The sequence below is a fragment of the Poecile atricapillus genome, chromosome 4 (genome assembly GCF_030490865.1).
Source record: "Poecile atricapillus isolate bPoeAtr1 chromosome 4, bPoeAtr1.hap1, whole genome shotgun sequence".
In the NCBI taxonomy this organism is placed as follows: Eukaryota; Metazoa; Chordata; class Aves; order Passeriformes; family Paridae; genus Poecile; species Poecile atricapillus.
Window position 1 is genome coordinate 30555857 of NC_081252.1, and position 19095 is coordinate 30574951.

Below are 19095 nucleotides of genomic sequence, written 5' to 3' on the forward strand. Positions count from 1 at the left end.
ATCAGCAAGGAAGGAATTTCTACTGATAAAGCTGAGTGAGGGAGTGCAGAACCAGCTGGCCCCTTAGATCCACACAGTTTTTTGAGACTGCTGTTCCTATTGTACCACAGCAAAAGCTATTGCAGGCAGTGAAGCAGAGAAACGTCTTGTGTAATCAAAGTGCAATGTGGCAGAGTTAAAAAGGGGCCACTTACAACTTTTGCAGTGTTGCCTTACACCAGCTCTGCAAATCCATCTCATATCAGCTACAGCTGTGCGTCCTATAGAGCCTGAACCCATGGGCCCCGGGAGGCTTTAAGCCTGATAGGAGCATGAAAATGCTTCATCTTGATAATTTAGGTAAAGAAACAACTGAGGACATTGTATTACTGCACAGAGCAAAAAAATTAATAGCACCAATGGGAACACCAAGGCGTCTACAACTCTCTGACTGAGACAGTTTCTAAACCAGCAGTTAAGATCACTGTGAGTATGTAGACATAAAAAAAAAGACCCCCACCTTAAACATATGGTATGCCTGTTGAAATAGAACATGACTGGGAAGTATCCCTCCAGTCTTCCCACAATAACCAGTACCATTTCTTGGCATTTTGTGTGATGGCATCTTCGAGCAGCTTTTGGGACTCAAGGTGAGAGGGAAAAAGCTAGCCCGTGCTGGGCACAGGAACGCCTAGATAAACTGGGTCTGAAGGCTAGGAACTTGTCCAGTTGCTACCAACCTTTTCCAAGACGTGCTTCAGAAAAAAAATCAACTACAAATATATTTATAAAGCATCTGAAACCTATATGGTTCAGGTAACTCTGAGAGTTTCTGACTTCCCAGTGTACATTCTAAAGAGTCATGAGGGAAGAGCAAATCTTGAAAAATATGACCACAATACAGTGTGAAAGAAAATGACACAACTTCTGTAGCTGCAGAAATGTCTGTTGTGCTTGTAACAACACCTAAAATCTAAAAAATACCATTAGTAAGTAGCACTCACTAGCTGTTTCAGTAATCCATCACTTGCAGAAATCCTTTCCGTATCAATGTTCTCTTCTTCCCAAATTAATATCCAGGGACTGCTACCAAGCTGACACCTACTTTCTGATGGTTTCATGATGCTGAAACAATATGCGTGGATGGTCTCAAGAACCAGGTAGCCAGGGAAAGGAAGATATCCAAGCATGAGAGAGGACTGGAGCCTAACTCTACAAAAGGAAGGCTGGAGGTACATGGTCATTATTTTAGTAAAAAGCAAAAGTTAATTTGAAGTAGATGTTGCAGTTATAAATGTTATATCCATCACACAACCTTCACCCAGTTTAAACCATCAAGGTTCATTTTCCTTTGGAGATGGATGAGATGGCCAGGTGACTTCTAAATATCCTTCCCAATATTTTCTTTAACTGTTTGCAGTGTATGAGGGACTGGTCACTGATACGGTTTCTTCCAAGGAGTGCAAGGCCAGACATGGGTGATGAGGTTCTGCTATTCCAGAGCTCCCTTTCTGTTTTGCCTACTGCCAAATGCATTTGTACACCACAGGTCAGCAAGGAAGCCTCTCCAACCGGGAACTGCAAACCCCTGAGCTACAGAGCTCATATCTGTAGCAGCTCTGAAACTTAGGGCTGTTTTTTTGTTTTTTTGTTTTTTTCAAAGAGGGATACTGAAAGCAAAAACCTGCAGGATGCACTCTGGAGGGTTGCTAACATAGCTATTAGCCAGAGCAAAAGTTGAGGAATCTCATGCCAAGAAAGGCGTTAAGCTGTAGGTCAAGTTCTCATAAGCCAAAGGTATTACTGTGGCAGCCTAAGAGGAAGATTTTCCAGGTGTCTGGTGGGTAGCCAAAAACTGATTGGATTCATTTATTTCAGCAAACAGTCACTTTCAGCAAACTGAAATTATGGCCCACCCAGGTTCCTTAAGCAAATTCAGCTGGAGAAAACACTATGGACCTGAAGTTACATAAACCCTGATGAAAAGTCATCATCCTTGCTTTTTTTTGGGCTGGAGCGCTTGCAAAGAAAGCAAACAGATTAAGGCTCAGTTCTACCTCCTCCAAAGAAATGCACATGAACTCTTCCACACGACTCTACTGGGCCTGGTCTTTCAAATTTTCCCATAGTACTTAAATAATAGCCAGAATCAAAAGTAATTAGTAACTTCCTCATTTGTTGTTTCACATGAGCACCTGAGAACACAGAACTGCCAGACATTTTTATTAGTATTTTATTACAGAGTATTTTTATCATTACGTTAAGTAAAGATAGATACCTTCAACAGAGGCTGCTAATAAGTTCAGATCTGTATCAGCAGGCCCTAAGTAATTAGAAATGTAGAGGAGCACCATCCTGTAGTACAGTGGTTTGAGTAATAGCCTGAAAGGGAAGACCTGTGGTTTAAAATTCTCTCCAGCAGAAACAATTAATGAAGTCCTTCACTTCCTGCACAAGATCTCCAACCAATGCATGTAAGAGGCATTCCTCTCCTCCAGTGCTCTTGTTAATGCAGCTCTTATTTTACCCTACCACCTCAAGGACTCCAAACCAAAATGCTCAGTCCTGTACAAGGCAATATTTCTGTGTTAGGTGTGACAAGACTTCAGCTTTCCATTTCTTCAGCAGAAAACAAAGCTTCCTTCAAGCTGTATAGACACGCGCCCCTCCTCCCTTGCTCAGAAGGAAAACGAACAAAAATGTGCTCCTCCACTAAATGTCCCAAAATAACATGACTGTTGCTTCACAGACAAGTTATTCAGCTCACTGGCCCAACTGCAACAGAGGAAACACAAGCTCCAGGCATGAAAGACAACCAGTGCAAACTAGGAGGTGAACCAGAGCAAACTAGCCCCTCAGGTATCACCTTAGCCACAAGCAGAAGCACACAATTGAGAAATTTGAGAAGGGCTGATGCAAGCTGGGGCTGGTTTTAATGAACATCGAGTCAGTCACTAAGTATTACAAAAAAGAACAGCCAGCAGCAGAGCCAACAACACATAATTAACATTGAAAAGCCACAACCAAGGGCAATGTCAACCATGGCTAAAATCAGATTGTAAGAGGGGGAAATCAGGTACAACACCAAAGGACACAACTGGCACCAGCGTGGCCCGGTCAGAAAGTCAGGGCTAGGCCAAAGGATGATATTCATGTCAGCAAGGTGCTACACTAACACACCAATACAGCGCCTTCTGTGCTGCACCCTGGACAGGCCCCTCCTCACATCCCCTGTTCATGGCTGCAGGTGCACAGCTAGGAGAAAACTGAGCAGAGCAAGAAAGGTTTGGACATCTTTGCATTTTGAATGAATGGAAAACAAGTCATTTGGCCAGAACTGCTCATTCTGCTCTAATGGATGGGTGGGTTTACTCAGGAAAAAGACATTTTTGGGGTGCCTTCCAGGCTGGCGAGGTGAACATGGAAACAGTGTGCAGGACAGGGAAACAAAGAGGCAGTTACCAAAGCAAGTTGACACCCATGTCCAAGTGAGACACACACAGCTTGTGTTTTGTTTATTTAAACACTCTTGGCTTAGGGGCTAACAGTTCTGCAGAAAATATTTAAGAGTTCTTTGCAAAAGATTGAAGGTATTTTTACTCTTTAGTCAGGACTCCTTGCATAGGAGATTAATGAAATCTGCCAAAGACAAATCAGATGGGGAAGATTAGGGACAGGAAAAAAAGCAAGCATTAGAAAATATATTAGTGAAGTATCATTACGTTTTTACTATGGGAAATATATTATCCCAAAAGCATATGTTAAAACATAAATTTCCAACTATAATTTTAGGAGTTATTGCTCAAATATTTCTTAACATGCAATACAAAAATGATGATCTATTTGCTGTGTTCACTAGATAAACAATGAGTATTGGTGGTCTAGGAAATATGGTTTGTTCTTGCATTGGATTGTAATAGCTAGAGTGATTTCAGAGTGGTTAAACTAATCTTTAGCAATGGAAATAAATAGGATAATCATAAAGATGCAACATGGTGATGAACTTCATTTCCTCATGTTAAAGAAATAAAAAAAACCCCATGGTTTATGTGAGATAGAAGACGTGTAGTGATTTTTTTCCCCGTTTTTATTTCTTCACAGTGTATTAAGAGCAGCCTCTAGTGACAGTTGGTAGCCATTACATTTAATTATACTCGCTTTAACACATCGAGCAGAAACACCTACTTAACTATTTGTAATACATCTTTAAAAAAAATAAACAAAATAGCCCTAATGTGGTCTTAGAGACCAGTCACTAGGCACACAGGGGCTTCTAAGTAACATTGTACAAAACTACTTAACTTAGAATAAATGGAAATCACAAAGGCTAAAATGTATCTGTGTTTAAAAAAATAACAACCAACCCAGATAATAAGCTTCTGTGTCACTTTTTAAGGTAACATTTAACCATTTTAATCATAAAATGGCCTAGGTTGTCAGGGGCCTTAAAGACTATCTAGTTCAACACCCTTGCTGCAGTCAGAGACACCTTCCACTAGACCAGGTTGCTCAAAGACCCTCTAACACTTGCAGTGATGGGACACTCACAGCTTCTCTGGGCAGTGTCTCTCCATCCTTGCAATAAAGAATTTCTTCCTAACAGCCAGTGTAAACCTACCCTCTTTTTGCTTAAAGTCATTCCCCTTGTCCTACCCCTACATGCCCTTGTATAATGTTCCTCTCCATCTCTCTTTTAGGCTGCCCCCTAGAGTCTCCCTACTGGAAGGCTGCTGTAAGGTCTCCCCAGAGCCTTCTCCAGGGTGAACAACCCCAGCTCTTTTAATCTGTCTTTACAGGAGAGGTGCTCCCATCCTCTGACATCTTTGTGACCCTACACCAGTTTTGGTCCAACAAGTTTATGCCCTTCCTATACAGGGGTTCCCAGAGCTGAACAGTGTTGCTGGTGGGGTCTCATGAGAGCAGAATAGAAGGGGAGAATCCCCTCCCTCACCCTGCGGCCACACTGCTTTGGATGCAGCCCAGGACACAGTTTGGCTTTCTGGGCTGCAAACGTACATTCCTTGGCCATGTTATCTTCTCATCCACCAATATCCCCAAGCCCTTGTCCTCAGGACTACTCTCAATCCATTCTCTGTTCAGCCTGGATTTGTGCTTGGGATTGCCCTGACCCAGGTGCAGGACCTTGGCACTTGTCCTTGCTGAACTTTGTGATATTCACCCAAGATCACCTCTCAAGCCTGTCAAGGTCCCACTGCATGGCATCCCTTCCCTCCAGTGCGTTGACCACACCACAGAGCTTAGTGTTATTGGCAAATGGCCCGAGAGTGCACTCAATCCCACTGTCCATGTTGCCAATAAAGATGTTAAACAGTGCTGGTCCCAATACCAACCTCTGAGGAATGCCATTTGCCATTAGAAAGTGATGAAATTGCAATTTATGTTTCAAAAAGCAGTGGGCTTTTTGAATCAAAAAAAGCACGATGAATCAAAAAGCCAAACACTCAGAACATGAGACAGTCACAACGAGATTGCATACACATCTGTATACAGAAGGTGTGCTGGATTCTGGCATGATGGCTAATTTACCTCAAGAAGTTGTTTGCAACTGAAAAAAAAGCTTCCTGGAAAAACCAGGCATGTGTAATTTGCAACAAGCACAAATGCCCATAAACTCCTTAACATCATTCTGAGCTAGGTATTTTTTAGCTTTTTTCACTAATAGCAACAGAGACATTGATATTTCATCTTCTTGCAAACTTGTCTTTCGTTTTGGATGTACACACACACACACTTGTGCTTTGAGGGACTGTGGAAACAAACACCTGTGATCATGTGGGGTGCCCATGCTCAGCAAAATGCTGAGGCATCATGGCAGGACCCAAACAAGCTCTGTCTGTCTGAGGTGTGGCTGGGAATGGCAAAGCCAGGCAGTGTCCCCTCACCGTTCTGCCAGTAGCCCACAACAATGCCCTTAGCTTTTCCAAAACAAGCTTATGTTTGTTTTTTAATCCATTGCTTTGGGGAGTCATATGTTCCTTTATTCCTCACTGAAAAGAAGTTAGGAAATATTTGTTTAAGAAGGCTGAGCACCTGCCTTTAAGTAATTTCTTCATTTACAGAAGGAGGACTCATCTACCTCCTCCTGTGGTGGCTGTTCTCCTGCAGACATGGCTCTGCCCAGAACTCTGGAGATCTGCTCCAGCCAGTCAGGCTTTGCTTATAGAAAATGAATCCAGGTTCACAGTCATGATAGCGTCTGCAGCCTCAGCATTTCAGCAATATTTTGCAGCATTACAAAGGGAGGCTGGAGAGTCGGGGAGAGTTCAGGAATGTTGTCCCAGGCAGGACAGCAGTAAGGCATCAGGTACCTGTCCTCTCCGTACCACAGGGCAGCGCCTGGCACAAGCAGTGCAGCCCCTGTCCCTCAGCCAGCCAGGCAGGCTGGAAGGAGAAGCTGCCAGAGAGATGGGCTCCCTCTCATGGCTGGCTTCCCATGGGCTACGGAGAACAAAACCTTGCACCCTGTGGTGGGGCAGTGCTCACCCTGGCAGGCAGGAGGGTTTGAACATCAGATCTCGGTATTCAGGCATGTCTGCTGCCTCTCCTCACACCTACCTCCCCATAATGGGCTTTGCTCTTATGAAATCTGAGGAGTCTAAAGCCTCTTCCAGACTCTCATCTCACACCAGTCACGCTGCTGGTTCACTTGTCCTGAAGTATAAAGCCTCTCCTGAGAGTGCAGAAGTCCTATCAACCAGGCCCTGCACCACGGCTGAGTGGGGCTCTGTGGCCTGGCATCCCCGGCAGCTGCACCCCTCCAGCACCTGGAGTGGCTCTGGCCTCATCTCCCGGCTCTCCTAAGGTCACCATCGTGAGGAAGATGAATCTTCCTTAGGGGTCCAGGAGCCTGCCAAGCTTTTGTGCCTCCACGTAGCAGGCAGGGCTATGTGCTGATCCTGCAGCTCACATTCCCCTGCACCCAAACCTTGGGCAGGTCGAGCCCCCCACACCGCTGGTACACCCGGGAGGGCAGGGGTGGGTGGCCGGCTGCTCTCCTTACAGCCACTCATCGGCCGCTAATCCAATCACCCGGCTAATGAAATCAGGCTGTGCCGCTAATGAAATCACCCTGCAGCAGCCAGCAGGGCTTCACAGCGCTGCTGCTGCTGCTCTCAGCGTCGGCCGTGCTGTGGGTACCCTCTGCCCAGAGCTGCTCCGGCAGCTCGGGCTCCAGCCCCCTGCCACGGCGGGCCCCGTGCTGGCAGCCGGCTGAAGGAAGCAGAGAACAGGATGGCTCCGAACAAGGCAGTTTCTGGTTTTACTTCCCCTGCGAGCATAGGTTTGCTTGGGGAGCTGCTGTCCGTGTGTCCTGGGAGCTGCTGTCCGTGTGTCCTGGGAGCTGAGGTGCCACAGGCCTGCCCAGCCCCTGTGGCACAGGTGCTCAGGGAGGGAGCTGGTGTCTGCAGCACCCGTGGGCCCTGCACTTCGGGATAATGCTGCTAATGAATGTCTCCCGCTAATTAGCAGAGAAGCGTCCCAGCACACGGGCCCTGGACTCTCTGGGATTTATTCCTAGTGTTTCCTGAGTGTTTACCAAAGCAAGAAAGGGTAACCTTTTCCTTATGAAACGCTTCTGATACTATCATTCGAACAGGCTAGAAGGGGGTAAAAAGAATACTAATACTGTTTTCTTTAAATGCCTTTTTTTTCCCCTCAGGAGACTTTTGAGGTCTCCTCTATCCCACAAAATATGCCATATTAATGCCTTTTTACATTAAAAACTGCTGGATGCAGGGGAACGATTTGAAGCATCCAGATCGTGCTCGGAGTGAGGTCTATCCTAAATTGGAGCGTGTTTGGTTGTTTTTTGGTTTTTTCCAAGCAACTTGGAGCAGAAAGAAATGAAGGAGATGGCGATAACAGTTTTGTTTGTATGAAACTTATTCAAAGCGTTCAGCAAGCTAGTGAGCTCCTTAAAAGGGCTGCTAGTTAATTGGTGCGTTAAGGGAAGATTTTAATGGTGTAGGAGGCATAAGCCTTTATAAATAACATTGTCATTAATGCAGAAGGCCTTATAATGCACTCCTTGCTTAGGCAAGTCTCCTCTTTAGATTGGAGTTTTGTGTAAGAAGCACAGAATCACGACCATAATGACCCAGCTGCTTAATCGAGTGGTGCAGCACAACACATTCAAGCAGTTTTCAGGCACATCTGCTAGACATCAGTACTGCCGTGATCTCACTAGAGGGAGCAATTTATTTTGAAATATTAGTCAATATTAGCTCAGCGCTTAGCTAGGCCACCGGTGGGTCAAAATTAAGAAGACTTTTCTCAAGCAAATACACATTTTAAGATACAAAGACAAACAAGGGGAATAGAGAAATGAAAAGACAGTGATAGTTTAAAGTCCCAGCTTCTGAAACAATGAGTTGTAAACAGAAAAAGGATTTTGTGTGACATATGGAGATGATTTTTATAATGTTTTTCCTGCTGAAAAATCTACAGTGGAGGTTCTGTTCCTGTTTCTAGTAGAAATTCCTGTTTTCAGGAATTACAGATAATTTTGGTTGGCCCTTGATGTGAGATTTTAAAACATGGATAAACTATTCCCTTTTTTTATCATAGGCTGTAAAAGGAAATAAATTCCCAGATGCACCGAGATTCTGAGAAGCATTGCTAGCACTCAAACTCTGTCAACATTTCCATCTAAAACTATTATTTAATGTAGAGTCATAAACACCTTTCTGTAAACATTTTAGTGCCTGACAAGATCTCCCCTCTAAAGGGGTGGGGGATGGTGTTGTTCCAAAAATCCAGGGGTCTAAAACATTTTTAATGATATCTTAAAAGGCTGTGTTCTAAATTTGTCATGGTTCAATACTGTCCTTATTCAAATTCTATATTGGGGTAAGTTTGTTCTGGACTCATACAGTGCCTGGCACAGTAAGGTTCTCAGAGACCCAAGGCACTGCAGCGAAAGCAAATAATACGGATTTAATACTGACTGTGTTTATGCAGTCTGACCCTGGGTACTGCTTAGCTCCTGGGTCCTGCTGTCTGGCTCAGCTACGTCTTGACTCTGTGTTGGGGTGAAATGTGGGAATGTGATGCCTCTACTTTGCCCCTGCTCAGTCTGGAGGCAGGAAAGGGGATCTGCAGACTAGCAGGGAGCCAGAGCAAGCTCCCTGAGGTGCAGAAACGTGGAGCACCGCTGTCCCACAGGCAAGGCACAGCCACCGGGATTTAATCCCTCCTCACAAAGCCCAAATGATCAGCTTGTGCATCTGTGTGAGCAGAAGCTGGGTCTTTGTTTCATGAGCTCAGCAGACTCTGTATGCAAGATCACTGGGTCTGTTTGCTCTGGTGGGTTTTGGATATAGCCTTTAAAAGCCCTAAACTTGCCATCTGGCTTACTAAAGAGGAGCCTTCTTTCTACAGAGCACCAACTGTGATACAATTTGCAGGATGAGAGCTGAAATGTTCTAGTGTTTCAGTAAGTGAAATAACATCACTGCCACCTCTCAGATGTATTTGACCGAAATTATTGTTATGAGCAGAAATTGCAAGCATCACAGTTAGTTGGAGGTGGTATTGGCTCTGTACCTTATTGAAACAAAAATCTGTTGTTATTTTCCAGATCTGACACACACAGGAAGGATGGCTTACGCCCATACCCTCGCTGCGTTTCGGGAGGCTGGATGGAGGTATGTGCACCACGCTCCCCTAGGCTCCGGCCACGTGCTGGTACAGAGAGCACAATGGTATGCTTAAGGAAGCCGTGCTGGCGATACAGCAGGATCTGTCTGGATCTAGGTGCCATTTATCACAGGGTAAGAAACAGACCTCAAGGAAGGGAAGACGAAAAGGAGGGCTGTGCAGTTTTCATCTCTATCACGACCTGCAAGAAAAGCCTCGCTTTTACTGCTGCTGACATTTTACTGTTGAGAAAATCAAATCTCAATTTTCAGTGGAAAATTAAAAAAGAGTGGTAAGTGTAAGTGAGGGCAGATGTAAGGCTACCTTCAAATGTGATTGAATAGTGGAAGAAACTTTCTATAGTTTTAATCTCTACTAATCCACAAGGTTGGGGTTTACTTGTTGCAGACTGAAATTTTCTGGTAATGCTTTATATGAAAACATCCAGTCCTGGTTTATTCTGCTTGCTTTAGTCTATAGGTGAATAGAGATTTAGTAGATGTGCTGTCAGGCAAGGAGGAAGCAAAAATCTGACAGACTGACTGAACGTGACTAATAACCAGTTCATACAGAAAGTCTTTTTGTTAACATTGATGTAACTCCTTTGCTAAGACAGCAGGCAAAAATCTGCTTGGTTCTTTCAGCAAAGCACTGAAGCACAAATCTAACCTTAACAATGTGAATATCACTGAGCTTTTATAGGTATAACTGGTGTTAGAAATTTCAAAATATTTGCATATTCATTTAATTGCTGAGAGAATCTCCTTCAAGAAAATTTCTAGAAAGAAAATTCTGAATACGTAAAGGAGATTTTAAAATATTAAACAAACATGGGTAAGAATTGCCTTCACATGCCTGGCTTCCAGTTTACAATCATTTCTGGTGGTGCCTGCTGGTGTGTGTGTATATATATATATATGTACATATATATATATTTCTGTTTACTTAGAATTATCACAGCACCTGTTGTTATTGCAGTGGACCAGATAGTACTGATGTAATTGAATGGTAAGTAGCACATAGGAGACCATGTAATATGTAAAAATTCCTTTAGAAGCTTAGCTCAGCTGAGGTAGCAGCAATAGCCTGGATTCTGGAATGCTTGATTTCTATTGAAAAACCTGAGTGGCTTAAAACTCAATCTAAACAAGTATGTATGTAAGGGGCACTAAAGAATACATAATACTTTAATATTTAATAAATCCATAATATTCAGTTGTCCATTTTATAAGAAACTTCTTTTTGGACCAAGGCTCCTTTGGATTAGGAGCAGGATTAAAAAGACCAAATTATCTCTTAAAAATATTATGATTTTATTTGTTTTCCATTAAAATGCGTTGCCAGATTAATGGAGATTGAGATTCTTAACATTACAGGCATTTTAGGAAAACTTCAGAGAGTTCTGTATTGCTATTATTTTTAAATGTTTGGTATTACATATAAAGTCAAACATTTTATGTGTAAAAAAAAAATAAATAGAGGTGTTGCTTTTTTTTTTTTTTTTTTTTTTTGTGATCCTCAGTTTAAGCATAAATTTCTTTCTTTCCCACATTTGGTTGGAGGAAGGGGGGTTAAGCCTCTGCATCCACCAAACTACATCTAGTCCACATGAGCAGATTGCTGGACAAAATCCACAAAGGCATCCAGTAATCAATTCTTTGGAGGAAAGTGGGTTGATCCATTTTTGCTACAAGGAAAAGTTGTTCTTTGCAAAAAGCCCTTTGCCCTTTGCCATGTGAATTAGCAGTACACTGCTGTTAGTCTAAGTGGATTAAAAAAGGGTAAAGACTCCTGGTCCATGAAAGCCTTCTCTATAGCTAGATTTTGTACAAGTGTAACTGTGTCGGCTGTGTGAGACCTGGTGAGGGGGAAGCACAAGGGGGGTCTTTTAACTCCAACTACAGCTCCTGGTATCAATGCACTTACAGTGGCAGGAAGGTGCTTGCAATTCATTCCTTTTCCTGGTGAAGAATAACAACATCGGTATGGGGTCTTTATGTTGGTATAATGGCAGTCACGATATGGGGCAGAGGGGAATGGCTGTGTTTGTGCTCTTATACCCGAGTGGTGGAAGAGACACAGCTTCTGTGTGCAGACACAGCCGAAATAATGCACTTCCCAAGGAAGGCAACAGTGCCGTTCTGCAGCTATAAAGCACCGGGCTTAAGAATTTTGCTTGTGAGCATATCAAGGAGCTCAGCATGCTGACTAGATAAATGTTTAAAAATAAGTCTAGTGCCCAGGCTGACAAGCTTGTGCCTTTTTGAATATATTAATCTGAAGAAGAAAATGAATTTATCTGGAAATTTGTTTCATTTGACTGAGGCTCTCATCAGGGATGTAATGCGTACTTGCCATTTTCATTACTCACCTGAATATTTTTGATATCTTGAAACAGGAAAGATAAAGAGTTGTATTCTATTAATCACTCTTCTCTTTGTTCTCAAGCTACCTCTGTTCCTTCTATCCGTCTTCCAATCAAACCTCCCTTGCCAAATCTTCAGAAAAAAGGTAATCGCTGCCATATTCTTTCAGGGACTCTAGCACTTACTGGTACAACATGTAATTCTTGTGTCTAATTTACGTTTTTGTCATCTGACTGGGAGCCAGTAAAAAAAAAAAAAGACACATTAAAATGGAATTTTATAAATAACAGATGTGAGCTTTTTTAAAAAAATGTTCAAAGTTTTTAAGGAAAAAACCAATCTAATTCCGTTTGCTTATTTTGATTTTCCTTCTTTTTCTTTTCTTCTTTTCTCTATTTTCCTGGGCTTAGAGAGCAAATAAAATTTTCCCAGGCAAGACAAAAGAGGAGAAGAGTATTGTCTTTGGTTTTATCATGGTGAAGTGAGCACAGAGAGGGTAAAGTCAAGAATTTTCCACAAAATTCTTCAGGTATTTACCATTACATGGCACAAATTCCACTGGCATTATTCACCACTAACATGTCTAGCAATTATTTTCACTGGGCAAAATAGGGTTTGAAGAAGGATTTTGAAGAAATTTGTGTAGTTTGGTGTTACCTTAGGGCCAACACTTTGATAGCCTTCTCTTCTGTATGAGTATCTGATAGGCACTGATTACAAACATCCTCAAACTGCAGCTCCCTGCCGCTCCCTTCTCTAGCTATCATAACAGTGAGTTGTAAATCTCCATGCACAGGTATAACACTGCTCATATATGGAGATGTAAGCTACTAACAGCCAGTGCTGACTCCGGGCAGACCCAGTGTGTGCCCTCAGGACTCCATCCCAGGGCCTATTGCAGCTCCATGCCAGGCATGGGAAGTATTGCACAGCAAGGTCCTGATATGAAGCCCTGGCTTGGGGACATCACACGGTGTGAGGCTAAAGAACTGTCAGTCCTAAAACATGTAGGCACTGTCCTTGAGGTGAAGGCTCCACACCAGAATTGCTCTTTGGCCCCCTGTTCCCACCCATGAGTAAATGTTCAGCTTAAGGCTTCCCACCTGTGTAGCAAAACCCTGTTTTCTTCTCTTAGGGTAAGTAGAGAAAGACAGAGGTGACCCAGTTTGCCACACAGAGGGAAGAGAGAATGGGGATGGGCTGGAACTGGGTTCCTGTGTGCAAAATCGTGAGGATGGAATAATGTCATTCTCAGAACAACTGATAGTGACAGTCTTACTTCCTCTTCAGCCACAGCCGCTGCCACCTCAGCCCTGAGCCTTTCCTGGGTGGAAACAGCAGCCTGGCTTTGCATGGCTGTGGAAGAGGTGATACAGGCAGCGGGGCCCACTCAAGCTGAGCTCTTCCCCCAGAATGCTCTTCACCATGATGGTGGAAAATCTCCTCTAACCAAAATCACTACTGTTGCATTCGTTATCTGCCCTGATTTCCCACTACTCACACTTACACACTCCAGAGTGTATTTGACCCATCACAGTTCTTCCTAATGGCACAGTGCCCTTGTCTGTGCTGTCTCGGGCTGTCATGGTCTTGGGCTATGAGTGTTCTGATTCAAACAAGGTTTAGTTCCCCATCATCTCTACAGAGAAAGTACTCAACCCTCCCTAAATGTCAGCCTGGCCTGGATAACTGAATTCTTTTGTCAAATTCTGCTTTAAAAAAACCTCATGATTCCAGCCATCACTTGACCACAAACTCTCTTTGAGATCTTCCAAGCTGGCCAAGGAAAAGCCTGCCCAGCCCAGTGGAGCCTGGGCTGGATAGCTGGGGTTCAGAAGGACAGCCTGCGGGTCTGTTTGACAGATGCCTGGGTGGTTTCAAGTGAAGCAAGCAGCAGCCCTGTCTTGCCATCAGCGCAGGGAACTGGCTGGGGCATACTGCAGCAGCTTTGTAACACATCGGTGCATGTTTCCTGCAGCAGACACCGTTTGATGCAAGATGAGGAGGAGCCACATGAGTAAGCTTCAGATAATTTAGCTGCCCAGCTCTAGGAAGTGTTTCTAGAGTACATCCAAATTAGAATTTCAGAAATTTGGCTGATAATATTTAGGAAAGGAAAAGGTATATTCCTCACACCAGCATAACCTTTCCAGCAAATTAACAACCCTGCTCCTAAGCATATACAAGCCATTGTCTTGCAGCAGGATTAGAGTGTTTTTCTCTCTTTGGAAAATGAGCCAAATGATAGATTAATTTAATTATCCCTGGAAACACTGGATGAACCATTTTTGTTGAATCTTTAACCAAAAGATATATTAATCAGCAACCAAAGATAGACAACCATCATGGGGTTTTTTTTGTATGAAGGAAAGTATGGAAAAATTGAAAGGGCCTAAAACAGTCATTTACATGAGGCAACTTTGCATTCTAATGGAAACAGTGTAGTGCTGTATTTCCCAGTAACAGCAGTTAGTAATACAGGCATCTGTGTCACACCTTTTGCTAAAGCAGTTCTTCAAGGAACGTATTTCACAAGTAGTGTGTTAAAAATTAGCTCACTTTTCTTAATGTATTAGCAGTGAATTTAAATATTATTCATAATGGGATTTTCCCCCAGCTGCTGAGATCCCATTATCCAAAGAACCTCCTGTGTGCTGTCTTCCTCTCCCCTACACAGGCAAATTAGGTTGTCCCTATTCTATTCCTATGTTTCCCTTGCAGCTATGGCTGCAAGAAAACCAGTTGCAGGCAAAAATATCAGTGGCTTCTCTGATGGCTTGAAGGTGTCTAAGAGAATAAAGCCCGATGTGGGTCTTCATCACCAGCAGCATCCTCCCCCTCAAGTGTCTTCAAAGCAGTTACAACCAGCAGTATCCTAGGAATGCAGATTCCATGCAGCACTTCTTTTTGGTGCAGCATCTAGTCTACAGAACATGATCCTGTAGGATTCACAGCTCATTGGAGAGAAAAAAACTTCTCCCAGAATCTTCACAAGCAGATCCCTGGAAGGGTCAAGGGTCTGGATCTATGCCAAAAGAAGCAGAATCTTTCTGTGAATGAGAAATCATTGTTGCCTTTTGCATATAGATGCACTGAGGTGGAGAGCTTAAGCAACATACCCAGGGTTACAAAGCTACCAAGTGGTAGAGCAGAAACAGACATCTGGCATCCTGACTCCTATTTGTCTCTAGTTTCTATTCTCTCTTTCACTGATGCTTTCAAATATGTAGTTAACATTGCTGTAATGCATTTAGAAATGAATACAAATAAGTATTTTTTTTTCTAGTGGGCAATAAAGATGAGTTGATTTTGCACTGTTGTAAAATTCTGTTACATATAAAGGACTCTTTATTTTATAATAGCTATTAGAATGTTTGTTTGTGGGATTTTCTTGGGCTGGAAACTTCAGATGGAGCATTGCTTTGAGCTAATCATTTAGCAAAGGACAAAGATACCTTAGATTGGTGACTCGTCCTATAGTTAATGGTTCTCTCAGGCTTTTCTCTGTCAAATGTGGCAACTATGACATCAAATGTTATCTCTGTAAACACATGCCAACTCAAAATAGCACATGGTAGGGGGGAGAAGGACAAAGAGTTCCTTATCCTATATTTTAGCCAAGATTATGGTCACCAGCATGTTCCTCTCAGTACAGAAAAAAAATAGACTTCAGTTCACCTACACTTTACAAAATTTAATTTTCACAGAAAATTGACTTATGTGACAAACCATTTCTCTTTCAAATTAGCCACATTAGGGGATCATGCTCTAAGTGCATGAAGTACGGAATTCTTACTTCTGGGATGTCAGAATTTGAGTTATGATATATCACCTGCAGAGGGACACTATAGGCATGAGAACAGCTACAGCTATTAGGGACCCTTTTCTAAAGATTTCCCAAGGCAGTAGACTGGCACTTCAGGCAACTAGACTGCTTTGTTGATCTGCCACTGATCTGCCATGTGACCTTGAGCAAGTCTTTTCACTTTCCTCGAGCTCTGTTTCTCCTCCTACAATTTGCCTTATCTATTTAAATGGCAGCCTTTCTGAGCAGGGAATTTCTCACCTTGTGCTAGCTAGCAGCGCTTAGCTGAATGTGAACCCGTCTTCCTTGAGATTATTGTATTGTAAAGCCAGCAAGTAACTACCGATTAAAAGCACTAGTATAAAATACTAATAAGTTTTTTTTCCAGGGGGGATGTTTGTACAGTTGGAGAAACAGTGATCCCTCCCTCTCCACTGCTTCATTTCTGCTGCTCTTCATATCTAGAAGCTGAAGCAACCAACACTGCCACTTTACAGTCAAAGTTTTCGGATGAAAGCCTCAAAACCATGAAGATGTGGGGTGTAGCAGCCTGAAGCAGAGCTGGCCAAGCTGTGGCTGCTGAGCTGCACTTGGCTTAGGGGCAGGTCAAATCCACTCCCATGCTGGGTTTTATCAAAGAGGATGAGAGGTGCTCCTAATCCTGGCTGTGAGTGAAAGTGAGCTTGCAGAGCTGCCAAGGCCCTGGCTGCAGTGCTGGACCTCAGCCACCCGTGCTGACAGCCCTGGGTTGGCAGTGTGTGTTGTTCCAGGGGCTGGGTACCTCCGGTGATGGCCAGCTCCAGGGCTCACAGGCATCACAGCCATGCTGAGCCACACAGACCAAAGCCTGCAAAGCTCTCTCCCTTTAACCTGCACACACAGTGTGGAGCGGCAGAGGACAAATAACCCAGGTGGTTCACAGCCCACCAAGACCTCTGCGCCTGAGAAGGTAATTTAGAGGCAGCTGAATGACATGGCTGCTCAGCAGCAAAAAGCCACAGCCTGCCCTAGTTTTTCCAGTGTGGATAATTGTCACTGGCACTGTCTCATAATGAAACACACCATGAATAAGAACAGGTACAGGGTGCAGAGTCCTGCTTCAGAGTCCTGGGCCATGGTGCACCTCTCCAGAATTTCTAAGCAAGAGCCTCATAAATCTTAATTTACATATGTGACACCTGTTCCTGAATAGTGCAAAAAGTATAAAATAAAAACACCCTAAATGGACTTCTCTTCATTTTTTGTGGCTTATTATCCCTGACATCTCCAAGCAAGCAATTTGTACAGTGTGTGGAGTCCCCTCCCACCAGACTTCTGGTTAGGGTCTTTGACCTATGGACCAGTAGTGTGGGGAAGCTCTGTCTTCCCCCAGAATCAATGGCATTAAACCCTATTTGGAGTAGAGAGGTTTTCTGAGGCCGAACCATAATTTTTGGAGGGAAGATATTTTTTGTTGGTGATATAATATATGCTACAGTCTATGTTGACTTTGGCAAAGCAGTTTATTATCCTAACTAGGAGTTGTTTGTAAATTTGTCCAGAATTAGCTAATATATTTTACGAGCTAGGTGCAAGTTGTCAGCTTGCAGCACGTCCACAGTAGAGCAGTATTCTTGCCATTCTTCCCATAAATTAGACAAATGCCCAGACTATCCAAGGCAGCAGTTCATTTCAGAGAACAGGATTTCTTAACAGAGGTCTGAAGAGGAATGTGCCTGCCTAACTCATCTGCACAATTTGAGAAGCTGAGGCTTTCTCCCAAAGGGCTTGTATGGCACACGCTCATCATCCTCACAGCATCCTTTTGCCAGCCAAGCAGACACTTTTCCCCCTCCATTTGCAGGCTTGGGAGAGTAAGCAAAGGGGAGTGAAGCCTGTGCCTTTCTCTCACACGTACACAGCAAATCCCAGAGCTCTCTGCCTGGAATCCTCCTGAGTCAGTAAACAGCTGGATTTGTATCCCAGTCAGGAGGCAGCTCTCAGAGGAACATCTGGCTCCAGTCTCTATCTTGTCTGCTGTTCCTTCACACATCTACTTCCTTAAAAAGAGCTTACTGGGGTGAGCAGGAGGGAAAACTGGCTCCAGGTCCTTTTGGCTACTTAAAGAGGACCACCCTGTTGCACTGTCAAACAAAAGTTATATATCTCCTACAAAAAATATAATACTTAAATAAGGGAGACAATTAGATGTAGTTGCCTATTGCAATGCAGTTCCAACATCTTTGGGATGACTCGGAAGTTTATATGTGGAAGAATGCTGACTGCTGCTCTCCTTCTCTTCAGTTTGATATTCCAGGCTGTTAAAGAAAGGGCTCTGCTCAGAAAGGAATGAGTGAAATTTCTGGGTGTTGGACGAATTGTGTTAAATATTAAGCAGGGATGTCAGTCTGCCCAGACTTCCAGATGACATCCTTGCTTTGCAGATTGCCCCAAAAGAAGCTAGCAGCAATATTTTTAGAGGCTCATATTGCTTAGTGTGAATGACAGTGGTTAAATGTCTTCTCTGACAATTTCCAAATAAGCACAAGCCTAATGAGAAAGAAGAAGAACAAAGACCGCTGCTGTGGGGCAACAGATTTGAGGGAAAAAATTGTGATTTTGTGGTCAGTCAAATATGGAATGTGCTGATGGTTCCGTAAGATTTTCTAATGGAAAAATCATAGGCTGCAAATAGTTAAATCAGAGTCTCTGTTTCTCAGCAAACATCTTAAATTACACAAAAAAATCTCTTAAACACTTTAGCTTAAGAGAGGCCCTGTCTAGCCCTAGATCCTTTGTCTTTTGGGAATTTTGCAGCAGACCACCCACTGGGAAAATTAAAAGTTGGCATCACTACTATTGTGGCACTTTTTCTGGAGATGAGCCCCTGTGGTAGTTTGACATTAATTGATATTTAGGGAGAGAAGAAGAAACAGCCCCTAAAACAGCTCTTTCGCGCTTTTCCTTGGAAAGACCAAATGAAAAGGTCTGACTTGGTCAACTTGACTTGACAAAGCAGAGAGGTATAAATCACTCGTGGCATAGTACCTAAACTATTAGGTACTCTACTTACATGTATTTGGACCAAATGTCCTGCTTCACCCCACTACTTACATGTAATGTAATCAGCTCACACTTGTCTACAATTTCACAGAGACATGCTGTATGCTGTAGATGCCTTGTCTCAGATAATAAGCTAGTTGTACTAATTATTATAAATCTGTCCCAGTCTATTAAAGTCTTTCCTTAATGATATTGCACTGAGGTGGCTGCTTCATTCTGAGTCGGTTTTTCCTGTAGCTATGCCTG